The sequence below is a fragment of the Ictidomys tridecemlineatus genome, chromosome 7 (assembly GCF_052094955.1).
Source record: "Ictidomys tridecemlineatus isolate mIctTri1 chromosome 7, mIctTri1.hap1, whole genome shotgun sequence".
In the NCBI taxonomy this organism is placed as follows: Eukaryota; Metazoa; Chordata; class Mammalia; order Rodentia; family Sciuridae; genus Ictidomys; species Ictidomys tridecemlineatus.
In genome coordinates, this window is record NC_135483.1 from 172,957,451 (window position 1) to 172,974,974 (window position 17,524).

The window sequence follows — 17,524 nt, forward strand, 5'->3', positions numbered from 1 at the left end:
GTGATAGAAAGTCACAAATCCATCTTCAGTAGTTTAAAACATGAGTCCTTTGTTAGAGAGCATTATTTCTTAATGCAATATGCACTCAATTCAAAGGTCACAATTAAAGATTGTTTTCTCCTGTTATTTGTCTGTGAGCAGTATTAGCATCAGGGTCTCTGGATCAAAAAGCTATTTTTGAATCTCTTAACTAGTGCACAGACATCTGAAAAGAAAATTATTCTAATTTTCTTTTCTGAAAAGAAAATTATTCTAAGCAAAGTTTTATTTATTTTTTAAACATAAGCAACCAAGCATTTAACCTAAAGACTACAACCAGCCAGTCAATAGTAATGAAATACTTTGTGTCTGTTTTTCAGTCTCCCTTCTTTGGCACCTTCTGGTTGTGCATGCCCAGGCCTTAGGCATATTGAGAGTGACATTCTCTGTTTCCAAGATAATCTTCACGATAGGATGCACTTAATTTATGCTATTGATGAGACTGGACAGAACTCATTTACATATCTTCAATACATGTGAGTCACCAGTAGAGAGCCAAGCGTCCAGATTAAAATATTCCCTGTCAAGGATTTGCTGTATCCAGCAAGTTCTGGAGTAATGCTGATGGCAGGTGGTGGGTGAATATTGATCCTGTACAGAATTTATAAGGCTGTATTGGAGGGCATTGTGAAATCTAAGATTTCTTTAGAACAATGTCCCTGTTTAAAACCACTCTCATTCAGACCCAGCTGGGCATTCGGTAATGCCAGCCACTGAATACGATCTTTCAAGTGCCTCAGCCTGCTTCACCTGTCTGACTGGCTCACTGGTTTATAAATGAAACCCTATTTGCTTCCAACACTCTTACGCCTGCAACTCTTCTGTACAAATCTCCCTCATTCTTGCTTTTCCTTTTGATCTGAGTGTCTTGACTCTCCTAACACACACTATCAGTTTTCATTCACTTCCTTTTCTCAAGTGATGCTCAGATAGTATACTTAGCGTTCTGTGCTATTTTATCACCCTCATTAACCCCACCCTTTTTCCAGTTTTCTCTGTCATAGAATAGTTTCTTTTTCATTGCTCTTGCCTTTGAACTGAATGTCATGAGTGTCAGTTCCTCAAGATTTCTCTTTGTACATTCTTTGTGCATTTCTTAATGCGGGCTTCATGTCCTCTACTCTCATCAGCCAATCAATCAATCTTACACTTTATTGAGCAACCCAAAATTAAAATAACAAATTATAACAAGATTATAAGGTGCCTTTGCCCTCTAGAAAAATCTGTCATTGAGGCATCTCTGGCTTTTTTCTAATATGCCATCTGTGTGCTCTTAGGTGTTGCAACAGAAAGTAACTGTAAATTGAATATTTGATTCCTTTTATTTCTTTTGTTCTTCTAGTTTAAAAGTAAATAAATACAATGCTAAAATACTATATATAATGTCTACCATAAAACATTTTCTCCCCACTTTTATTCAATTTTTCTACTCAACATCCACAAAGCAAATTAACATTATTTATTGTGTACCTATGTAAAATATATATATATCAGTGTTGGGCATGCCTGTAATCCCTGCTGTCTGGGGGGCAGAGGCAGGAGGATTGCAATTTCAAGGCCATCCTCAGTGATTTAGTGAGGCGCTGAGCAACTTGGCAAGACCCTGTCTCAAAATAAAAAATAAAGGGGCTGGGGAGTGTGGCTCAGTGATAAAGTGCCCCTGGATTCAATCCTCAGTATAGCAAAAATAAACACACACAAAAACCTAAGAACCTATCAGTTATTATAAAAAAAAGAATGTGAAACACATGCATTTTTGCTCTCAAGTATCATGAAACCAAGGACCAGTATCAATGAAAGTGTTTCTAAATGATCCCTTAAATATTTTTCCTGGTTTTCTGCCCATGATCCTCAAGACTTTGGGGTAAAAAGAAGAGTTGGAAAGGGTAGGTAACACAAAGAGAATGAGAAGTCGAGGAAAAGAGACAAACAAACCACAAGAGTATAGCAATTTAAGAAAAAATGTTAGTAGTCCTTGGGGATGTGGAAATTTCTCTCCCAAACAGAACCATTAGCTCAGATTCTTACAATGGCTATTTTTGCAATCTATGTGAAATATAAATCAAAATATATGGAAAACTAGAAAAAAAAATCTTTAACTTAAAAAAATATTTAATGAAGCACTCTTTTTTTTTTTAATGTCCCAGGGAAACTTTTATGTGTTAAATGAAACACTCTCATTTCTTTAATTACATATTTGTTATTAGAAGCAAAATGAAAAAAGAAGTCACAAAACTTTGGAAAATGGTAGTGTAAATATAATGTAAGTTCATATTTTGACTTTCTAATCAATTTGAAGATACTGTTGAAGGAATATTCAGATACAGCTAGATAATGTATAGTATTTTTTTATTTAAAAACCAGAATATCTTTTACCTAAAATCTTTTGTAGCTTAGAAATCTGTTGATAAGGTAAGAAATGAAATTTTAATAGAAATAAACTATTCCCACTTACTATTCTAGTTCCTCTTTTTTCTTGAACAAGCAAAGAATTTGATACTTATTATCATCTATATTCTTTGGTTTCAATATATGAGAATTAGGTGCTTTAATGCATTTTTAGATGTACCATTGGATGTATTCAAATTGTGTTGTAATTCTGTTTCATGGAAAATATCTATAAATACCTTTGTAGCCAGTTATGTCTCTCCTTACCTCTGATGTAACCCTGATATAAGGACTACAGGAAGAAGTAAGAGAGGGACTAAGAATTAACATTTAATTCTCAGTGGCCATCACCTTAATACCTTGTCCCATAAACAGAGAGAATAAACATGGATTTCATACATTTTGGGGGCATGGATTTGAGCTATTCATGAAATAACAGACACATCTTCAGAAATCATTCTATACATGATATGGCACTTATTAAACCTTCAAAACAGGGAGTTTATTATTTGAATTGGAAATATCAAAGAATGAAAGAAAATGCTATATGATCTTGCAGAATTGAAACCTTCTCAGAGTGATCTGGTAATTTAACGGTTACACAGGACCTCATTCAAATTCACCAGCTGACTTCTCCAGTACTCCTCCTCTCCAGATCTTTGTTGCTGAGGATTGAAGGAATAATGGGAGTTTTGAATATTGAGATAAATGTACTTTTAAAGCTCAGAAAAGACTACACAGGATAACTCCTTTGACCAGTTTTCAAAAAGAAATCAGAAATTTATATATAATGTCATGCAGTGTAGCATTTGATTTGGTAGCATTTGAGCTTTTGCTCACACAGTCTTCCTGTAAAGTGTAATGGCCCCACTCATGTAGGCATTTGATAAAATGAAGGTTCATTTCCTGAGTCTAGGAAGATCAGCCAAGAAATTCATGACTCATGAAGAAGATTGTGCTTGACTGACTACTACATGAAAATTTTGTTTAGTAAAAAATTTTTCCACACTAATTTTCCTCCATGGCTTGCCCATTTCTCCTGCAAATATGGCCTATCTATAGACTTGTACAGCCAATAGTGAAGAAACCATTTATATCAACTTTTAGGTCCCTAAGAGATGGAGATAAATTTGCAAGTTGTAACTAAGAATTCACAAGCAGATAAGAAAAAGTGCCAGAAGAATTTTTATATTATTAAATAAATATTCTAAAAACCTGAAGTAAAGGGGAATATACTCAAAATGGCTATCTATGCCAAAGATGAAAACCTGGAACTTATATCCGAGACTCAAACTAAAAGAAATACTTATACCTCGTTTGTCTTGTGATCTCTGGGCTCAGAGTTAAAACTTTGGGGGAGGAAATTATGTTTTTTTAAATATGAGTTTTATTGTTTTGATTTCAATCACTTATGCATGTATTAATTAATAGTTATTGAATATTGTGTACCAGTTGTATACCAGACCCATTTCCACATATTTGGGGCTTACTAGTGAATGAAATAGTCAAAAAGTTATGAATTCATGAAGTTTGCAGGTGAATAAGGAGAGACAATAAAAATTAGCATAACAAGTAAGTTATATAGTATGTGAAAAAGTGAACAATATAATGCAAAATAGGATAAAAGAAATTGGGAGTTGAAATTACAAATTGCAATATTAGATAGGATGGTTTGGTGAAGCCTCATGAAGAAGGAAAAATTTGAGACAAGACTTAATGAAGAGAAAAATATAGAATATTGGAAGAAAAGTGTCCCACACCCAAATGTAACTGTGAAACATTTTTAAGGTATACAGGCATAGACTATATAATATGATTTTGATACAATATTTTCTGATGTAACACTTGAGATTCCCTATGACATCTGATGATTTTAAACTTGATAAAATTTTAAATAGAGGGGAGTGATTTTATTACAACTTGTACTTTATTATTATCATCATCTATACTTCTAAGATATGGAATGATTTCAGCAATATGTTTAAAAACAAATATCCAAGTTCAAATTATCAAATAATGAAGTTCTTTAAAACAAGACAAGCATACTTCTTACCCACATGACTCTGTATTTTCTGAATAGGCCAGAAAGGTTGAAAGCAAAATTATGATGTCTTTCTCAACTACAGGAATACTTAAGTTCAGATGTATATTATTTAAGTATGAACTGATAGAATCTGGAATTATTCTGAAAGTAAAAATCTAAATTCTAGCCTTATGTCTTTTATGCACAGCCTACTTATGTAATATGTAGTCTGTCTTAAAATGGAAATTCTTAATTCTATGTTTAATTTCTCTCTTCCTCTTCTGATATGTTACCAGTGTAAATGAAAAATTCTTAGTTTTATGTTTAATTTATCTCTTTCTCTTCTTATACTTTATAAATGTTAGGCTGAATTACAAATTAATTGGCTCAGAAGTCTAGGGAGTGGATTTCTCTTCTACCACTTACCAGCTGTATGTCCTTGGGCACATTACTAAATCTAATTGGGCCTATTTCCTTAACGTAAAATACAGGTAAACAACTCAGAATTTTGTTGAGTAAAATAGCATACATAAAAGGGTTGGCACATTATAGGTATTTAGTTTTTTGTTTTTTGTTTTTTTTTTTTTTGGTACCAGATATTGAACTCAGTGTGCTCAACCACTGAGCCACCCAGCCCTATTTTGTATTTTATTTAGAGACGGGGTTTCACTGAGTTGCTTAGCACCTCGCTTTTGCTGAGGCTGGCTTTGAACTTGTTATCCTCCTGCCTCAGCCTCCCAAGCCACTGGGATTAGATGTGTGTGCCACTGCACCTGGCTATTTAGTCATTTTTAACAGAATCACATCCCAAGCTTTTTTAATCAGCCAATATTACATTAAACAACTGAATTTAAAAATCTGAAAACCAGTCCAAAGCCACATATAACAATACATCGTAGTATCATGGTGATTTTTCTTATCTTCTCTCTCTCTCTCTCTCTTTGCTATCATGGGATTCTGAGAAAGTTAAGAGTTTTGTGGTAGTATGTACTGTGAAAATTTTGGAAGCCATTATGAAACAGGCAGAATTTAAATGAAACAGAGAGGAAGTATAAGCTTTGGATTGGAAGAGAGGATGAATCCTAAAATATACTAGTTATTACAGTGAGCATTGAAAGACAAAGGTTTCTTATGAAATTAGCAATGTTGAAAGCACCTTAACTGTCCATTCTTTTGCCAAAATAGTAGTTCAATAAGAGTTGCTACAAGACAGATAGTTTCATTTGTTGAAATGTTTCTAAAATACATATTATACTTGTTCTTATTGTTTTTCAGAGTTGCATTTATTAAAAGCCAATGTAAAATATCCTCTTCCCACCAAGGAAAATGTTCCTTTACAATTGGTTTATTTAACATATAAAGAATCATCATATTGTCTTCATTTATGCTGCTGTGGTTACATGGCATGTTTAAAATATCTGCAAAATATCTGCTTAGACCAAAACCCTTGTGTGTAACATTCACTACAGATTCTAAAACTTGCTGTGAAAAAAAAAAGTTCATGTAACAAAGACACCATAATATTTATTATAGTTATTTTTAGAGTTGAGGCATAAGATAGGTGCACATTTTCTGATTCCCTGCCATCCCCCCAAATTACTACCACCCCGGTCAAGAAGACATGGTAATTCTTCCAGGTCAATATATCTTCCTACTCCCACAAAGGTAAACACCATTCTGACTTCTGTCTCTAAGTATTTGTTTTGTCTGTCCTTGAATGTCATATAAATGGATTAATATACAATGTCCTCTTTTATGTCTGTTTTTTTCATTAATATTATGCCTGTGAGATTCATCTATGCAGTTGTATGTAATAGTAATTGTTTCCTTTTCTTTTTGTATATGTAGTAATCCATTATATGAATGTACCACAATCTATTGATGAGAATTTTAGTGGTTTCCAATTTTATCCTGTTATGATTAGGCTACTAACAGTATGTTTGTAAGTTTGTGTATAAGCAAGTAAGTACTCATTTCTACCTAGAAGTAGAGTTACTGGGTCATAAAGTAAACATGCATTTAGCTTTACTAGACATAGCAACAATTTTAAAAAGGGATTGTAGTAATTTACATTCCCACCAGGTATATGTGAGTTCCAGTTATTCTACCATTATCATTTTCTTTTCAGCCTCTGAAAAGCATTTTATTCCCAACTTAGTTCTTAATGTATAATGAGATTATGACTTGATGAATTGAAGTAACAATTATTTTCATTATTATAGTTCACGTGACTTTTTTTTAAAAGGAGTTTTAAAAAAGAACTTTAGTAAAAGTGTCTCAGCAGAATAGAACTTTGGGTACATCCATTTCCTTAGCCTAGAGGGTAATGGCTTAGAAAAATATAGCTTTTAAGCTAGCTATTTCACTAAATTGCTGTCAGAATTTGAGAACTGACAATAAGAAAAACCTCTCTCATTCTCTCTCTGTCTTGCTATTTACATCATCCTATTAACTTCCCCTTGATAAGTGAAATAAAAATACCGTTGCCATAAAAAATAAAAAGAGAAAATTATTTCTAAAATTTCTTGTGCAAAAATTTACGGTGAAATGTGAATATTTGCAAAGTATAATCAGCCTGACAAGTTGACACAAGTCTATAATCCCAGCTACTTGGGAGGCTGATGCTAGAGAACCACAAGTTTGAGGCCAGCGTAGGCAACTTAGCAGGACTCTGTTTCAAAATAAAAAATAAAAAGGACTGGGATTCCCAACAGCTCCGGATGCTGAGACAGGAGAATAACGTTCAAAGCCAGTCTCAGCAAAAGTGAGGCGCCAAGCAACCCAGTGAAATCCTGTCTAAATAAAATACAAAATAGGGCTGGGATGTGGCTCAGCGGTTTAGTGTCCCTGAGTTCAATCTCCAGTATAACCCCTCCCGCAAAAAAAAAGGACTGGGGATTTAACTCAGTGGTAGAGCATTTACCTAGCATTTATGAAGTCCTGGGTCCAATCCCCAGTACCATTGCCAAATATTAAATAGATAGATAGATACATAGATAGATAGATAGATAGATAGATAGATAGATAGATAGATAGATAGATAAAGTGAATAATCCAAAATAATTTGGAATATATTTTATACTTACATGCAAATAAGTATATATTGATTTTTAGAGAAAATCATCACACTAAGATTTAAAATGGAATTGCAAAGCCAGACTCCTATCATGATGATGCAAAAGGACTAAAGCCTGATTCAGGAGCAGTTGGAAAGTGGTCAAGTTATTTTATCTTAATCTTCACTGTACTTGCTTAGAATAAATTCTTCCTTCCCACTGCAGACCAAGTCTAATAGAAATCACGGTGAAGATGTAACATGACCATGAGTGACCCATATGTCAGTTTTCTCTTTGCTTCTTTATAAATATACTTTCTTTCTGATTCATTCTTCATCTAAGTTCAGTCAAGATGACTGAATATTTTGGTTTAAAATATTTCCCACACGGTTATATGTGTATGAGAGGATTAAAACAAATATAAAGTAAGGCAAATAATTATAGGACTTGGAGGACAAACAATATCAATCTCTTTTCAAGCATTAACAAAGTAAATAGTCCATCTCATGGCATATATCTTGAAAAGTAAACAAGAATGAATGCACAGTGCTAATGAATGTAGCCTATCTCCAATTACAACAAAGAGAATTTGGGACAAGATGGGAGTGATTTGGGATTCTATTTTTGTTGGAAAATTTCCCCTCTTATTTAAATCAAACTCTTCTACATAAGTTTCTCAACCTATTGGTTATCTTAATATATACAACTGGTAACTCAGCTGTGGAGTTAATAACTTGTATAGTTTTTTAATAAAACCATGTGAGTGATTTATGTAAATTTTGTGTGTGTGTGTTTAGTGATAGTCTTTTAACCCCTGACCATTCTTGATCACATAAATCAGACATCCTCTAGGGCCTGTCTTTCACTGAGGAAATCATGCTAATCCATTCTCTCATGTGAACACTTATTTAAATTATTGAGATCTGGAGACCAACTGCTAAAAAAAAAAAAAAAAGTGTATTGTTGATTTGCAGATCCTCAAATGAATCAGAGCCTCATGGCCTTAAATCAACAGCCTTTGGAACGGTGCTTCTAAGAACTGGTAGTAATCAGGAAATAGTCACAGATTGAGTTTGAAACTTGTCATATTTTAATTAGTAGCCACAGAATTCCAAGACTTGCTGTTTAGAGACTACAGCGTTTACTAGTTTGTTATTTTAATTTTAAATTTCATGAAGATATATTTCATGTGACATGGAAGTCACCCATATAAGTGTGTACAGTTCAGTGACTTTTAGTATATTCAGAATTGAGCAAACATCACCACTGTCTAGTTTTAGAACAGTATCATCACCCACCCACACACACACACACACAAAAACCCACCTAGTAAGAGGCACTCTTGATTCCTTCTGCCCCAGCCTCTGATGACCACTAATATACTTTCTGTTTTCTATGGATTTGGCTATTCTAGGCATTTTATATAAATTGAATGATATAATATAAGGGTTTTTTAAATAACTGGTTCCTTTCAATTTATTATGTTCTTGAAGTTCATTTATGTTGTAGAATGTATCAGAACTTCATTATTTTTATTGTCAAATAATATTCTATTATGTGATCTACCACATTTTAGATTTTAATCATTAATATTTTTGCTTTAAAAATAATAATTGTTTGCATTTGGGGGAACAATGTGATTTGTTATTTTTAACAGTACAGCCTTATTACCTATTGGTTTTCATATTGCATATTTGATCTCTAGATTTGTTCCTCTTCCATATCTGCTATTTTGTGTCCTCTGACTTACATCTCCTATCTCCTCTTTGTGTCATTCTGCTCCTGCCCCTGGTAATTAGTGCTCTTTTCCTCTACCTCTGTACATTTGATTTCTCTTTTAGGTCCCATATTTAAGAGAGATCATATAATAGTTTTCTTTCTTTGTCTGGCTTATTTCACTTACCATGATGTCCTTGGCTCATCTATGTTGTGGCAAATGGCAAGATATTGTTCTTTTGGGGGTTGAATAATATTCGTGTGTGTGTGTGTGTGTGTGTGTGTGTGTGTGTGTGTGTACACATTTTTATCCATTATGAAGCAGTGGACACTTTGGCTATTTCCATACCTTGGGCTGCTATAAAAAATGTTGCAAGAAATATGGAAGTCACTTTGTATAATTTGTGCTACTCAATTTCGCATTGTTTTATAGTTTCTCTGGATGTTAGTCTGAACCATGTGAAACTGCCATTTTATGAGTAAAAAAATCTTAGACATTCAGCAGTCTTTCCATTCAGATTGTGTTGATTTTGACACTTATTCCTTTGTTTTTTGGGGAGTGGGGGGAAGTGGGTTCTATTAGAGCACCATATTCTTTTGTGTGGACCAACTTTGTTGAAGGAAGCAACATTATCTGTAGTTAAATAAGACCAGACAGTGTTCAGTGAATTGGGGTACCATAATAATTTGCAAAGTACTTAAATATCTGCCCATGATATTTAGAATAACTCCAACTTAAGAGTACTAGGTAACTGTCATTATTATTTCTACTTTCAATTTTTTAAAGTATAGATTACAGTAAATATAGCCATCTTTTTATAAAGTTCTTCCAAACTATGTGGACCTTGATACAACATTAATTAATTCATTGTTCTCATTTAATTTTAAAATCTAAAAATTAAAATTTAGCATAGTTTAACATCAATAGAAGACAAAAGCTTTCTGAGCATTTTAAAAGTGAGAACCCTCAGCCAGGTACTTTGTGGAATTTAAAGAAAGTAGGAGACAAATCTATTTTAAATAAATTTATATTCAAAATATTGATTCTATAGCAATGGGTGGTTTATACTACAAATAAAAGGCGATAATATCCACAAGGAAACTGAACATAGAGAATAGAATGAGCAAGATGGAATAATACAAAGACTTTTCTTGTGTTTGAACACTCTGTTTCCTCCACTAATGACATTTTCACATTCACTCATTGAAAAAATATTTTTGAGTGCCAGTATATTTTGGGTATTGTTTTAGGTACTTTGTATTTGCCCATAAAGATGACTGTCCTCATGGAACTAGCATGAGGTAATAAATAGTAAACATAATCAAAAAGAAAACTTTATGGTAGGACGAGTGCCATGGAAGAAAGAAAGAAAAATGGAATAGATCATGAGAGGCATGGCCACCATTTTTATTATAGTGGTCAGGAAAGCTTTGGTTGGAAAGATGATATGAACAACAGCTCCAAGGAGAGAAGGAAGGAAGATCCATCTCCATTGTTCATTCCCAAAGAATTTAAAGACTGATGCACAAATGCACAGTCCAGTGTGTTTAGGGAGTGAAACCAAAGGTCTTCCAGAAGAGCCACGGAAGTCAGCTAACTGAATCTCGGAATATGGTGGAATCAGATTCTTCCAGATAGCTCTGGGAGGAAGCTGTAGCCAAGGGCAGAGTCAGAGTGTCTCATCAAAGTGAGAGAGAGAGAGGTGTGAAGTTAGTTTTCTGTTTACCTGGACATTTCTCTACTATCTTTGAAGTTCCTTGAGGAGAAAATGCTGTTCCCCTTTGTTTCCTATTCCTGGAATCTGTGCAGTGTCTGAAACACCTGTGGGTGTGCCATTACAAAGGGCTTCATGAATTGACTACGGAGGCTAAGTCCAGGGCTCAAACAGGAGTTGGGAGGAGGCAGCACAGTTTAGGCTCATAGGCATAAATCATAGCAGCTTAAACTTTGCAGAAGTCTTTCAATTGCTTGTCATCTTTTATTCTTAGAATATGACATACTTTAGGGCAGTAATTATATTTTACACATAGTGCTTACTACATGATGGAAGCAAATGGGGGGGGAAAAGAAAAATAGACCAATTCATTCTCGTTTACTGAACCTGTTTTTTTTTCTTAAATATGAAATGACTTCCAGATAGTATTTAATGATTTTTGGAAGCTATGCTATTGTTTAGACTGACCAGGACTATTATGTATGCTTTATGAGATCCTGATAGAATATAATTCATATTTAAATAAATAAATCTCATGCATCAAATTTTGAATTTGAAGTGGACAGTTGACAATATATTAAAATAAAACATTCACTGTGAAAAATCACCTTATTGTCCAAAGTCACTGAAAAAAGATAGACATTGAACAGAAAGATCATATTTAAAGGGACACCTTTTAGGGGAGGAAGAATCCTAACCAGCTGTGGGATTCACTAACTTCTGAAATCTCTTGTAATCATCACTTATAGCAATCATAAATAATTTTTAACAAATTTATTTATTTATTTTTTTCACTGAAGTACTAAGGGAAAACGATGGTGGTGGTGGCAGTCTCTGTGTTGTTGACCTTTAAAAATACAATATGACCCTACCTATAGATGAGCTAACCTAAAATTGATGAATTATATGAACGGAATATTGAAAGAAAAGTTTCCCTTTTTGTTTTCCTTTTTGGTACTGAGGATTGAACCCAGGGCCTTGCATAGGGTTGGCATATGCTCTACCTCTAAGCCACCTACCCCGGGACTGGGGTTGTGGCTCTGTGGTAGAGCACACGCCTAGTGTGTGTGAGGTGCTGGGTTCAATCCTCAGCACCACATATGAATAAATAAAAAATAAAAACATTGTGTCCACCTACAACTAAAAAAAAAAATAAGCTGCCTACCCCATCCTAAAAGGACTCTGAAAGAAAATAAAAACAGAATAGAACATCAAGGTCAAAATCCTTGTCACGATTGTTACTGGGTAATTCAAAAAAGATTTTGATAAATATTGCGCCCTCCAGTGGTTGTTTTAGATTAACAACTCTCGCCCCCGCTTGTTTAACCTGGGTTTGATTTTCCAGCTGCATGGTTTTAGATAACCCCAAGAAGGTTCACACTGTCTATACCTAGGAGAAGCCTGGGGAGGATGGCTCAGTTTGATCGTCCAATTTCATGCTTGCAGAAAGAATGACGCAAGTTATGATGGATGCCCACTGTATGATGATTAAGCTCAGGTCCAACAAGCAAGGTCCACAAAAGGGCAATCATGCTTGATTCATCTGATTGTCAGACTGGAAATGAAAGAAAAGCTGTTGACATAATTACCCCAGATTTTTCAGACCTCAAGTACAATCCAGCACAGATATTAAGCAAGGCTAGTTCTCAGGATGATTGCAATGTGTTTTAAACAGGAAGATTACTGCTTTAGCAAATAAAAGGTTTACAAAATCAAAGACAAAGGATGTTTCTGGAATATGTCTTGCCTGCAGACACATGAGAGAGAAAGGGAAAGAAAGTCCCTTGATGAGAGAAGACAAGAAATGGACTGAATCAGGAAGCAAGGCTGGTCCTTGAGACTCCCTGGGCCTCAGATTTCTCACCTATGAAACAAAGGCTGTGGGCTAAGCTGAGTGGTCTCCATGAATCTAGCCTAGGAACAGAGAGACAAGGAGAGACAGGATCGATCTCATACAAAAGAGCCAAAATGTGAATATTTATGAAAGCAAAATTAGCTAGTGATTAAAAAAGAGAGAACAGTCCCAGCAGGAGAATGCAAATTCATTTTAATCAATTCAAAATAAAACATAAAATTGATAGAGACAGTTCTTTCAAGAAGGAAAGAATGAAGCATATCGTTTTGTCTCTAAATTTCCTCTACTGTGATCTTATTCCCTCTTCTCTATCATCACCTTATTTTTTTCTTCTTACTTTCTGTTTCCGGTAACCATGGTGATGCTCCCTCTCAGCAACCTCCTTTGCAGCTGGCCCTTTTGGTAGACATCAAATTTTACTCCATTCACTGGGGCAGGGTGCTAACAATGCCATAAAAATTAATGTATTTATTAACATATTTCTCCTTCCCTTTTCTCTGAGAAATAATGCAGGGAATTGTTCTACACTTAACCTCTCTAGATAAGGGGCACTGTAAAACAGGGATATTCAACTGTTAATTTCAGTTGCTGACATGAAGTGGGTACAGATTATGCCAAAGCTTCAATTCCCCTCTTTGGCCCTCAGGGACTGCAAACTCCCAAGCCTCTAGCTGGTTGCCACCTCCCTTTGCTTTTGTATGGGAAAGGAATAAAATGCCTTGCCCACAGAAATCACATACAAACCCTTGGTTTCCTAATCCGTTTTCTTTTTTGCTTTCTCCCCGGTAAGGAAAACATTGCCAACTGCATAATTATCATAAGGGGACTGAATTTTCCACAGGAAAATATATATATGTGTTTCTTTAATGAACATTTTTATTTTAAAATGTAATAAACAATATTCACTAGATATAAAAAAAAATATTGTAATAAGTGTCCAATGACAAAACACCAAAGAATCTCTGATGTCCTTAACGCAGATAAAAATTCCATTAACTGGTCATGTCCAGTTTTTGTAGCTTAACTTGTTTGTAATCCTATATGCCTGTAAACTGTCTCTGTATTTAAGCAGAGGGTGTGTGTGTGTGTGTGTGTGTGTGTGTGTGTGTGTGTGGTGTGTGTGTGTGTGTGTGTGTGGTGTGTGTGTGTCTGGCATTAGCACAAAGGAGACCAGATGATGACATTCATAGGCTTATAGACTCGACTCCTGGGGACACACTTGGATGGAGGCAATTAAAATGCCTGTCAGGCATTTGGTACCAGAAGCCCCTATGGCAAACCTCTAAATCGTAAGCCAGGGCTGCATCCTATTGTCAGTGAATGATGGCGGAGCTGAGTGGCTTGTCATCATTCTCGAAAATTCTGAGGCTAGTGAGCTCTCTCTCCCTCTCCCACTCGCCTTATTTTCCTTTTCGCCACTGCGGGGACTTTTTCTAATTTGCAGCTTCCCTCTCCCCGACACACACAGACACGAGCTGGTGGCTTGCAGACTGCGTCTGTCTGGAGCTAGAGAGCCAGAGAGCCAGCCCGAAGATAATGCTCCCGGGGAAGGATCCTGCAGCAGTTCTCGAAGGCTAGACTTGGGGGGTATTGCTGCATATGTGCTGGTAATGGTTTGGGGTTTTTAAAAAATGTATTTTGCTTTATTTTTAAGGCATTTTCCCAGGGATCTGCTTTTATGTCATCTTGGAGTAAAATGCTTTAAAATTCATTATTAAGCTTTAAAATTCAAATACTGCATTCTTTGTACTACAGATCTCATGGCATAGACTTATTATTTGGATAAAGAGATTGTATTTGCTTACTGGTGAGTTACAGTTTTTGATATTTAGTTAACAAATCTATACATGTGGTTTTTGGGTTTTTTTCCTTTTGTTTCGGTAGATTCTTCAGCTTGTTGTCTCTAACGGAGGAAGCATTGATTGAGAACTACTCATTCAGAAAATTAAAAGGTACTACATGTTTTGTTTGGATGTTTTAAATGAGGGAAAATCAGTGGAAAATAGGAATTTTTTTTTACTTCAGGCAATCTCTTTATGGTTGGTCTTTTATCCTCAAGCCTGTGTTGATCATTGTTTAGAGCATGTACGATTTCCTATGCAGATAACACCCTCATCCAAGGCTTTTTGATTTGATGTTTAAAAATTATGGGGTTTTTTTTGCCTATGTTTCAAGTTATTAACAAATATTAAAATGTCTGTTTTATTTTGGATTTTATCATTATAATGGTTTTGAAAAAGTCCCAAATTCTCTACCTTAATGAAAATGTGTTCTTTTGAATTTTAGAGAAATACATAGAGTAATGATTTTATCTAAAGATGTCCTGCTGACAAGTAATTTTTTAAATGGCTCAATGAAATGGCTTGCCCTTCCCAGGTAGAATGAGCACTAGAGACGAAAGCCCAGGAATGACTCAGTATTGTTGGGTTTTGCAAATAAAAATATTGTAACTTATTCACTGATGCTTTAGTCTTCAGCAATGGATATATTTTAAAACCAAGGTTGTTAGTTCTTTAAAGAACAGATATTACCTGATTTTTTTTCCCCTAAATTGACAACATAAGAGAGTAATTCTTCATCTTGCCGTGAAAGCAGTCAAATCTATTGATCCTGGGCCTTATGCCCTTACATGAAAAATGTTAATTTTCAAATTCAGTATCAGGATGCATATTGGTTTGGGAGGGCGGTTATGAGTATTACTGTTTCTTTAATTCTTTAACATTATCTTTGGCTTTACAATATGTTCAGACAAATAAATCCTGTGTTTTTAATTTGCCTTTTTAAAAAATGGAAGACATTTTCTATTTTGCTGAGAAGAAGATCAATAACATGTTTTCAATCTTCCCTTGATATCCATGTAGTATGTTCCCTTTTAGGATTTTCAGTTCAAAATATTCCCTGAGTAAATTTAGCCTTTTAAAAAATACACTTTAAAAATGGTCAGTGTTCACCATTGACCCCCAAGGTACCATAAGTATGAGATTATACCTGTGAATCTGAATATTTGTAGAAGCTGAAGGAGACTAATGCATTGTCCTTGGTTAGTTTTCTCTGCAATGTATAATCATGAGAACCTTAATTTATTCATCCTACAAGCATTTCTGAAGAGCTTTGGTTCTGTGGGTAGTCATTGTGGGAGAAGAGGAAGGGACAGATCACACTGTCCATAGCCTTCCAGAGCATAGGAAGAATCACATAAGATTTTTGAAAAGGAGAATGAATTTAATAAAATAAATCAGTGCCTCCTCAAAAAGGAAAATTGCATGATTTCAGATTTTTTAACACATTCTAATAGACTAGTCTTAGAGAATGAAGAAATTGCATTGCATTTCTTTTTCCTTAGAAATTACTAAGTGGAATCAGGTATCAAATGTCTAGAAAATACTTACTATTCCTTCTGGATATTGTAAAACCCTTGAAACCATTCTTTGGGGTGGGTGGGAGTTTTATTCAGGGTAAATGAAAGATTTCTATTTGGTGTTTTCTCATCTAACTAAATCCATACAGCATATGTGACAGTCTGTTCCCTAACCTTCAGACTTATTCAGCAACTCATTATATTCATTTTAAACTTTGGGGTATTTGTATGAATTGGAATCAAATTATTTTTTGACAGCTCAAACATGTCCACCCTATATGTCCATCAGTTGTGATTATTGTGGGTATGGGAGAAGTGGCACATGACCTCACCAAGGAGCTCTTGGTACTTACCTTTTCTAGGACCATTTTGAAATTCATCTAGGGTGTGCTGACTGTGTGTAATAAAATCCTGCCTATTAAAATAATCTGTCAGGGAGTCAAATCCAAACAATTTTGACTATAAGACTCTAAGAGAGTCAGGTGTCCATATCATAGTGTTTCTAATCAATATTTTTTTTACCTGAATTAGTTTCTTTACTGATTTTTTCACTCGTATCCTTAAACACATAGAAAGAAATGTACCTGAGCTTCAGTAGGAATTCAATACATACGTATTTATTTAATTATTTAATGGATAATGAACTCGATAGGAATTTTTTTCCTCTCTCTCTCTCTCTCTCTCTCTCTCTCTCTCTCTCTCTCTCTCTCTCTCTCTTCCTTTACATGAAATGATACTCAATGAAAAATACATGTTTGGTGCTTTAATTTTTTTTTTTTTAGTTACCCAAAATGTTGATTGGATGTCCCTAGTCAATAATAATTAAATAAATAATTCATACTGGGTGGAAATGTCCCTTTTCACTTTCATCAGCTAGGGGAAGAATGCCAAGCTGCAGCATGAGCTTTGCTTATGGACGCTTCTTCCTAAATACTACTCCCAGCCTTGGCAATGCTTATTGCTCTCCACATCCTCCGCCAAGATCTTGCTGCAGCAGAGGGAAGGGAGGAGGCCTTTCTCTGTCTCGCTCTCTTTTTCTCTATAAATCTAATACAAGAAATGATGTCATACTTACCAGTCCATAATGAGCAAGAAAGCATTTAAGGATGGATGGATAGAGAGAGAAAGAGAGAGAGAGAGAGAGAGAGAGAGATGATAGTCAATATTTTTAAAGAATCTGTAAGGAAACATCTAGAATCATAATAGGTTTAGAAAAGGCTCTTCTTTCTTATTGTCATTTGTTTTTATTGACAAAACTATAACTATTTGCCTAGCAATATTCTAAAATCTTAATATATGTTATCCATATAACTCTCCCTATAATTCTGGGAGGTAGGTATGGTCTCCATTTTGCATGAGTGAACTAAGATTCCA

The 17,524-nt window shown here is 34.8% G+C and overlaps 1 protein-coding gene across 33 annotated transcripts in view; it reads left to right on the forward strand.

The window, feature by feature from the left end:
- Nucleotides 1-17,524, forward strand: part of Map2 (microtubule associated protein 2) — a 276,655-nt gene that overhangs the window by 118,014 nt on the left and 141,117 nt on the right. For 10 of the 33 annotated variants that reach the window (XM_078017941.1, XM_078017942.1, XM_078017943.1 and 7 more), the window contains exons 1-2: nucleotides 14,093-14,399; nucleotides 14,677-14,744. The exons of 1 other annotated variant lie outside the window; for it this stretch is intronic. The gene's annotated coding sequence lies outside the window, so the exon portion shown is untranslated. 22 more of the 33 variants (XM_040294836.2, XM_040294838.2, XM_078017946.1 and 19 more) reach the window with 8 other exon arrangements.